Source organism: Manacus vitellinus, unplaced genomic scaffold (genome assembly GCF_001715985.3).
Source record: "Manacus vitellinus isolate BGI_N305 unplaced genomic scaffold, ASM171598v3 scaffold_71_pilon, whole genome shotgun sequence".
Taxonomy (NCBI): domain Eukaryota; kingdom Metazoa; phylum Chordata; class Aves; order Passeriformes; family Pipridae; genus Manacus; species Manacus vitellinus.
This window is the reverse complement of record NW_021940761.1, coordinates 1368989-1378742: the sequence shown is the minus strand read 5'-3', so window position 1 is coordinate 1378742 and position 9754 is coordinate 1368989.

Genomic DNA, 9754 nt, shown 5'->3' with positions numbered 1-9754 from the left:
CTGGACATAGAATTAGAATTTTAACTGGACTTAGAATTCTGATTAGATTTGGATATAGAATTATAATTATATCTGGACTTAGAATTAGAATTCTGATTAGACTTAGAATTCTGACTAGACTTGGACATAGAATTATAATTAGACTTAGACATAGAATTATAATTAGAATTTGAATTAGAATTCTGATTGGACTTAGATGTCTGATTAGACTTGAACGTAGAATTATAATTATACCTGGACTTGGAATTAAAATTCTACTTAGAATTCTGATTAGCCTTGCACATAGAATCATAATTATAGTTGGACTTGGAATTCTAACTAGACCGAAAATTCTGATTAGACTTCAAACTAACATCCTAAGCAGCCGTTGGAGCAGGAGAGGGGCTCGGCATTTCCCGTGCAAAGGCTGCGCTTTTCAGGCAGGTCGGGGCACTCCTCGAGCTGCAACTTCACCTCTGACCTAGTGAAGGGATGTGTTTGAGCCTGGCTTTATTTAGGGTCCCGCTTAATCCCACGCTGAGCGTGGCGGGTGTTAAGCCCCCGTGGGCCGGGGTGGCAGGGACCTGGCTGAGGGTTTGATCCCCAACTCTGCACCACGACACTCCCTGGGCTCGGGGAGCTGCTCCGGGGGAATAAAGCGCTGCCTTATCAGCCAAACGGCCGCGGAACTGGGTAAAGCTCAGTGCTAGGCTTTAATGCTTTCCAGGCTTGTGGTCTCAGCTACCACCGAGCACCTTTTTAACCTGTTTGGACTCTGGTGTTGCTTCTAAAATGCGGGATTTGGGGAGGAATATTTCCTCCTCATGTTTTCTTCCTCCTTGGAGTTTCGGAGTGGGAAGGTCAATGTTTATTTGCACAGGGGTGTTTTCTCTTTCCTTTTTTTTTTCTTTTCCTCCAGGTGTTTTTTTGGCACAGCTGTGATGTGCTTTAAAAGAAAAATCAGTCAAAACAGTGCCAAAGGTTTAAAATTCTGCTGGCGTGGCTCTCACGGGGACCCCTCCCCACGGCACCTCCTCTTGTGCCGCTCCCGGGACGAGCTCCCATTTTCCTCTCAACTCCAGCCCGCTGCATTCCAGAAAATTTGCACAAAAAGTGGCTTTATTCTAAGGGAAAGCTGCTCAGTCAGGTACTGCACATCCTGGATCAATAAAGATTCCAATGAACTGGCTTCCCCTTCTCCGGGAGAGCTGGAGGGGTTGTGTGAGACATCCACGGAAGATCCTGAGGGCTGGTTTACGGTGGAGGTAGGAAAGGGAGGAAAGAGTCTTGGCTGTTTGTTGTCTCTGCAAGGAGATGCACAATATGGACACATCCAAACAGCTTTATATCCACGTGCCTGGATTTATCCAGGCTTTTCCTTGCGAATGTGAAACTTCAGGATCGCAGTGAGCTGCGCGTTAAAGCCTTAAGCCCCTAACTCCGCTGATAAGAGCGTTTCCTGTGTTTAGGCACGGCTTAAACGGAGCTTTCCATGTGAAATAAAGGCTTATTTCCCTGGGAAACGAATCCTATGTCGTGATAAAGCAAAAGATCCTGTCCCATGTTCAAACAGGCAAAAGTCAGTTCCGGATTCGGGCGTTTTCCGGGCTCAAACAAGCGGGTCCAGCCGCAGGCTTTCCAACCTGGACCTTTGGGACCACCAATCCTTGGGACTGACCCTTGGGTTTACGTCTCCCAAATCATCCTGGCTGAATTCTCGGAGCAGCAGGTGTGTTACTCCAGCTCTCTCCTTTAATTTGGTGCACAATTACATTTGAAAGGGTGTCTTCTAGTGCGAGACGTCGGAAAAGGGCAAAGCGTTAAATATGAGAGAAGAATAAAAGGTGTTTTATTTGGGCTCTTCCTTTCTGGAAAGGTCTTCTCCCAGACAAGTATTTTCTATGTTAAACCCAATTTGCGGCACAGAAATCAAACGATGCTCCCCAGCAGCAGAACAAAACAGAATTCCTTTGTGAGCTTCCCAGTAAAATCTCTATTTTTTGAATTTAATGAATTTAATCCTTGTTTGTTTACCTTCTTGATTATATTAACCAGCAAGGTAGTGATTAAAGGCAGGCGTGGAGCTCATGCTAATTATATTTAAACCCCCTGGACCTGGTTCCTTTTAGTCAGAGCTGATTGCAATAAACACACCTGCAGGATTTTACAAGCAGGCTTAGGATGGAAAAGCCAGGACTTAACCCTCTTTGGGGATGGCTTCATCTGAAGTAGGGTTTTTTCCAGCATTCTGGGAGTTGTGGAGTGGAGGCCAATCCTGGAGGGACCGGTCAGGTCTGGATTGAAAATTGGGAATTGATTAAACACTCGAATTAAACTCATCATATCCTATATATTATGAGCAAAGCCTAAATGTGCTTAAATGTGTGTTCATCAACGGCAACTGGCTCTGCAGGACCCATTTTTAGCCTTAGCCTAAACCAGTACAAACCACTGCTCCAGGAGTTTATCCTCAGGAGCTGCTACCTTAATCTTGGAGCACATAAGTATTCTCCTAGACAAGAAATTCTCCTTCTGCGTGCCGGGTTTAGACTGAAAGGTGGGGGTTTGAAAGAGAAATAATCGTGGCAGAAGTTAATTCACCACGGCAGAGTGGCTTGAGGAGATAACATCTTCTATTCCTGCTGTTTAATTAAACCCACATTTTTATTTGCTATACCTTTTAATTAAAGAGGAACGAGATATTTGCCCTTCTGTGGCATCTGGTTGATTTTACGAAATCTGGGGGTTTGGGGTGGGGTGGGGTTTTTTTTTTGGTTGTTTTTCTTTTTAGTTGGAGATTCAAAAGCACCGAGCTGCTCCCGCACGGGTTGGGTCGAAGGCAGTTTAGGCAGATTTTTCTCCTCAGCTCTGGAGGCTGAGCCCCAGCCCCAGCCCCGAGATTCCCCTCCGGATTCGAGCTGATCCGCTCGCAAAGCAGGGACTTAAAAAAGGAAAAGCCCTCCCTGCAGCTGTGAACTTGAGCTGGGAATAGGTAGCAAGGTAACTGAAATCAGAAAGGAAGAAAGTGGGGGGAAAAAAAAATAAATTCAAATAAGGCAAAAATCACTTCCATTGCTGGGGCTCAAATTTATTTTTAAAAATATTTTTAACAAGTGGGGATTTTGTGTTCACGTGTCAGTGAGAAACGAAAAGGAATTCCCTGAAGACTTTTTTAACGCCTTTTTTTTACCTGCTTCTTCTAGCTTGGAAAAGATCAGTATTTATGTTGTTATGAATTTGATCTCCCTATTTATGCTGAACACCTCTAGAAGGGAGGCTGCTTCCATGGCTAATATGGAATTTTATGAACCCCCTCCAAAGATCAGGGCAGCGAATTTTAACCTCGAAATAACCAGGGCTAAGATCACTGCAGAATGTTATTTTGGTAGGGTGCAATTCTTTTCCCCCACCCCTCCCATTATTTAAGATATCTCGAAAACTGATAATTCCTAATTATTTTTCCTCTCAGCGAAACCCGCAGGGCTTCACCAGCTCCTTCTGCCGAATTAATGTTGCAGTTTTATGGGATTGTTAAGTTGCTATCGATTTTTAACATTATTAATTCCCTGGGAAGGCACCAAGCACGGATTGCTTTCATTTTGCAGAGAGGTTGAGTTTCAGCTCTGGCTCAGAATCCCGTGTTTTCCCGAGGTTTTCCCCCAAGGAGAACTGTTGAGGAGCCACACCGGGAGCGGTTCGCAAAGATGTAAGGAAAATATAAGGTGGAAAAGGAAAACCAAGTTATTGAAAGCCCTTTTTTTTTCCCCTGGTTTTTGTTTGGCTCAGGGATTTCGCACCCCCTGGAAGCAGATCCATCATTCTGCCGGGGCAGGGTAGTGTTTCTGAGCCTGCAATTCCTGTCGGGATGCGGCAGAAATCCTACCCTGTGGTGTCAGGGGGAGAGTCGGATAGTGCCTGTTGGAAATGGACTGATAATATGGAATTACCTTCCTGGAAAAGGGGGATTTAAGAGTCCAGCACATATTCCAAGAGCAGAAAGGAAAACTGAGAAGCTCCTCGCTGGGAGGTGTTGATCCATCCCAACACAGGAGTTTATCCTTCCTGCTAATCTCAGCCTCCTGTCAGCTCAGCCTAATTTAAACACAAGCCATGCTTATGTTTAAACATGTGCTTTGTCGCTTTCCTGGGCTGATAAAGTGGGATTAAGGAGCAGAAATGCTGCAAATCAGCCTGTTCAGTGGGCAAAAATCAGGGAAAAAGCTTCTGCTGGCTGAGAAATTCTGCTTTCCTGGCAGGAGCTTGTGTCACCCAAGACACTTAACCATGGTGGTGACTTTTGGGGGGTTAGTGTGTGAGGAGGAAACCATGGGATGGAGGAAGTAAGGGAAGTAATAGAAGTGTCTGGTGTGTTTTAGGCAGCATGAGGAGGGTGGTGTTTGCAAGTGGAAAACCTTGGGAATCACGGGGCTGGAATGCAGGTATCTGGATAGCAAGAGAACTTGATGTTTGTTGAAAACCAGGTCTGGGCTTAACTCCCTGGCTGGGTCTAGTGCTATAACATCCAGTAATGGTTGTTCCAGTTCATATAACTTTATTACCCTCTGGAGAACGGTGTAACTGGGAGCTTGGGAATCTCTCCTGCCGCTCGGTGTCAGGGCTGCCGGGATCAGGTTCCCTTCTGAGGAGCTTTGTGGTCATTTAGCAAAAGTGCCTCTTTGGGAATGCCACCTGAAATCCATGACCTGGGAAATGGGGGTTTGATAAGACTCCTCTGTGAGTGTGGCTTGTCACTGGAAAGGCAGGAGAGAGGAAAAGCTGGGAAAACACTGGCTGTGGGGAAAGGCCCAGCAGGCTGATGTCACTTTGTGACTGATAACAACTGCTGTTCTCTGTGGGTGAGGTTTGATCATTCCCTCTTTCCCTACCCCACATTTCCAAGAGAGAGGGAGGCAGTCACACACTCCGAAGAGCCAGACCTGGGATGGCCCTTCCCATTGCTCCATTCCCTCTGTGCACAGCAGTGTCCAACGGGAACGGCTCGGGCTCACATTTTCCATGCTCAGTGTCTGCCTCAGCTTGATTATTTTTGGAAAGTGCTTTTGGAGGAGATGGCTTGGCCATCCAGGAGACTGGGATGAGAGGAAGAGGTGTCTCGCTGCAGCAAAGCAGCTTCCAGGAGGAGAGCAGGGTGCAGAGGGAATGCTGGGCTGCTTCCTGAGGCTGTTCAGGATCAGTGGATGCTTTTCCCAGGAGCTTTGTGTGCCAGCTCATGGCATCTTGGCTCCCCTACCCCGATATTTCAGAGCATTCGGGAGCTGCAGAGGGGAGCGTTGTGAGGCTAAATAACATTCCAGGCTCTCTCTGGAGCCCTTGTGTAAACAAGGACATGGAGAGGGGGGCAAAAGATGCATAAAAATGGCTTCAGAAAGATAAACCGCAAGGATTTGGGGTGAAAAGGCATCCAAATCATCGAGTTGCAGAGCTGGATGGCTGTGCATACCCTTTATATGTATTTTTTGTGTTCTGTTGCCCATGTTCCCATTTTCCTGAGGCTGAGCCGGGGCAGGGATGCTCGCAGGGATCATCCCTTGCTTTTGGAAGGGCGAGATTTGAATCCTGGACCACGAGAGGGCAGTGCCTGCAGCTGGATTTCCCTCTGCTCCAAGACCCTCCCGGCTCGTCGGCTGGGATTGCCAATCCAAAATAACATTATCTGCTCTTATTCCCGCCCCCTTTCCCCCCCTCTCCTGGCAAGGAACTATTTGGGAGATTGGAATGGCTTTGGCGCTGGAGTTTCCCTGTTCAGATGACTTGAGCAAACAGACTGGGTGGGAGTCATCTAAAATTAGGCATCGTGGTGGTAATTGCACTTCGATCCCACAAAAGGAGCTGATGTGGCCTGGGAGGCTCTTCTCGAGGTCAGGGCTCACTGGTAACCCCTATGGAATATTCTGGGTGCCTCCACGTGGATTTATTGAGGATATACAGCTGGGAAGGGGGAGCACTGTGCTGGATTGTTGGAAGAGGACTTGCACAAGGTTTTTAGGATGCTGAAGTTTCTCTTGAAACCACCCAGCCTGCCTGTTTGCCTCCTTTCCTACCTGTGCAAACCGACTATCCTGCTCCAAGGAGTGTCCATGGGAAGAGTCCAAGGTCCAGCTTTGACCCCAGGGCCGTTCAGGGAACAGGTTCTTTGCTTCCCTCCCAAAGTCTGACCCAGGAGCAAACACCTTCTGCCCTAGATCCCAAGGTCCCGCAGGACAACAGAGCTAAAACCAAACCTCAGGCTCTTGCATCTCCTCCTGCTGTTTCCCTGGACAAGTTTCCTGGGTGATATCCCAACACAGTGAGAACCCAGCCCCCAGCCCAGGAAATCCTGCCCAAAAACACCATTATTGAGTTTGAAGGTGAAGGAAGGTTGTGATGAAGTGCCTGTAAAATCAACCACACATCAGCTTTTGGGCCAAGAAAGTGGATGTGGAGCCAGGTAATAACCACAAATTGCTGCTGCTTCTGCTTCTCCAGGTGGTCTCATGTGGCCTGAGATTCATTGCAGAGACCTGAAGAGCTGTAGGAGCTGCCACCACCCACCCTCACCCTCCCCAGCCCTGGCTGCCATCCCACCTGCAAATGGGACCAGGCTGCACCATGCTGGTGTCACCCTCAAGGTGAGGGATTTGGAGCATGAGAGATACAGAGGAACTTTATTCTTCTCTCAGGAAGGCAGTGAAGAAAAGAACACCTGGGAGCTCCTTTGTTGGCTGCAATGTTCCCAAGGAACTAATTATTCCAATTACATCCCTTCCCTGTGAGGGTGGAGAGGCCCTGGCACAGGTTGCCCAGAGAAGCTGTGGCTGCCTCATCCCTGAAAGTGTCCAAGGCCAGGTTGGAGGGGATTTGGAGCAACCTGGGCTAGTGGGAGGGGTTGGAATGAGATGATCTTTTAGGTCTCTTCCAACCCAAACCATTCTGGGATTCTATTACTTGAGGAAAAACATTGTGTTTCCCGACTGACTGATGCTCAGCATCCAAAAAAGGGCCTGGGGTGAAGACACAGTGTTTGATGTTTGGCTCAGGCCAGAGTTTCCACACCCCCCTTCCCTGCAGTTCAGCCTCCTCCCTCCCCCTCAGCAGGATGTGTGTGGTTGCAGGAGCACAGACAGCCCAGCCTGGGGTCACCCACCATGGTGACAGCGGCTGTGGAGCCACCTCTGACCCTCAGGGATGGCTCTCCACATGCAAACTGCACTCGAGGAGCACCGTGCAAAGTGTCCAACTTCTGTACAGGCAACAGGGGAGTGACCCAGAGGGGTCTCTTTAAATTAGGGCTGTGAGTGGCAGGTCTGCCTCAATAATCCATAATAATTTGCCTTTCAAATCTTGGCCACCAGAGCTCGAGCAGCTTGTGAATCACAAGATCTTCAGTGGCAACATTTAAGGAGCAATTCGGTTTTGTCCAGCTTGCCCAGTCTTGTTTCAGGTGAAACATGAAAGTCCATTTTCCATGCTGGCTCTTGGAAATGACAGAATCCCAGAATGGTTTGGGTTGGAAGAGACTTAAAGCTCAACTAATTCCAACCCCCTGCCATGGGCAAGGACACCTTCCACTATCCCTGGTTATTTAGAAATTCCTGCTGTGGGTCTGTGGCCAAATAAAAAAATAGAAAACCAAATTGTCCCTTCTGCCCCAACTCTGTCCTCGAAAAAACTCCCAATGCCTTCTCAAAAGAGCAGCTCACAATGGGGATGGGATTTCTTTTGTTCCAGAGTTTCCAAGCTGCTGGAGAACCACGGTGTATTGTTTCAGAAAGGGGCAGGAGTTCAGTTTTGGAAGAAGGAAGGTGTAACAAATAATTCTCACTTTTCTTGGCAGGGACTGTGGTGAGCTGGAAGCAGGGCCTGTGTTTCAAGTGAACAATTCTCCTGCTGCCCATGGGCCCCTGAGCTGCTCCTCAGGGGCTGGAATAGGAGGGTACCATTCTTCAGCACCTCCTGGCATCCTTCCACAGGAGGTTTGGCTGTGGAATTTCTGGTGAAAGGGTCCTGCTGCTTTGTTAGACAACAGAGAAAAATCAGAGCTGGTCTGTGCTGTGGTGCAGAGGAAGAAGAGCTGAAAACACCAGGAAGGTGGAGCCTGACTCAAACCAGGCTGGTCACTGGGATTCCCTATTTGGGAATGTGCTGGTGCAACAAGGAGCCTCACACAGGTCTTTGTAAAAGATTTAAAATCTTGGTCTGGGCTAGGGTATGGTGGGGGCTGCTCTACACTCAGGCTGTGTATCATGGAATTTGTATGATTTATGGGAACCCTATAGCTGGAATAAAATTTCAGGGGTCAAGAGGTGAGATGAAGAAATGGAGAAATGAGGGTAAATAGCAGGAGTAGTTCCCTGACAGCGAATACCACTGTGCTGCCAGTCAGGCCTGTGAACAGGAGAGCACAAATCTGCCATCAAGTGTGACACAGGGAATGAACCAGAACTGACAGGAGACAGGATGGGTGGAGGTGGAGCATGGATTGCACAGAAATCATTGCCCCTGGGCCTTTCTGCCTTATAGTCCACTCCCAGAAGCTGGAGTTCTGTCAGAAAAAGGCAGTATTGTTCAAGGACAAATATGCCCAGCCCTGGAGCTATTCAGGAACAGCTTTCCTGGAAAAAAAATCCTTGAAGAGCCAATTTTTTTTGGTACTGATTAGCAGGAAAAGTGCCATAGGCTTGGCTTCCTTCAGCCAGAGAGAGCTGATACCCTCCTTATTGACTTTGATTCGTCTGGAATTAAAGGGATCACCAGAGGCTGATCTGGTGCTGTGACACGCTCACCATTTTAGCAGCCAGATGATTTAACGACCCATCACCCAAAAAGCATCCTTTGGCTTAGCACCTCTGGCTGGAGCATCAGCTGTGAGAGCCTGTGAGACTCCAGGTAGCTTGGGGAGAGCAGGAAGAGGAGGACAGTCTCCTCCAGCCAGCAGAAATCAGGATAAACCCAATGTGGCTGCACTGAAGGGGATGGAATGACACCAGTGTCAAAGCAGCAGCTTCATCAGTTCTGTTGGGGCAATAAATGCCTTGACTCCTAATTACTGACTGCAGAGCCCAAGATTAGAGTCTTAACTCCCAAAAGGAACATTTTTATTCCTGCTTTTGACTTCAACCCAAACTCCAGTCCTTGCATATCCTGCTGCAGAATTTGTTTGCTACAGTTTTTCCTAGCTTAGAGTCATCATCAAATTCCAACAGCAGCCTATTCTTTGAAGTCTTGCCTCGTGCAAGGATTCCTTGAGAGCAGCAGGTATAGGTGGGTGTGCCTCCATAGCAGGCAGAGCTTGCCAACCCGCAGACCACAGGCCAGCTGGCAAATCCCGTAGGAACTCCATGGTGGTGCTGGTGGAACTGGGCTGTGGAAAGCGCAGCAGATATTTCTGTCTGTGCTGGTGTCACTGTTTGAATGTGGAGCACCAGTGGTGGGTGTTTGCCCCTCATGAGAGGACTTCAGCTCTGGCTTCCTTCCTCAGGTGGAGTCACCACGTTGAGGAAAATCCCCATTCCAGGCAGTTCTTCCCTCTCCTGTCATCATGCAGAATCCCAGGATATGCTGAGCTGAAAGGGACCCACAAGGATCATCCAGTCCAACTCCTGGCCCTGCACAGGCCCATCCCCAAGAGTCACCCCCTGTGCCCCAGAGGATCATCCAAACACTCCCAGAGCTCTGGCAGCCTTGGGGCTGTGCCCACTGCCCTGGGGAGCCTGGGCAGTGCCCAACCACCCTCTGGGGGAAGAACCTTTACCTGAGATCCAACCTGACCCTGCCC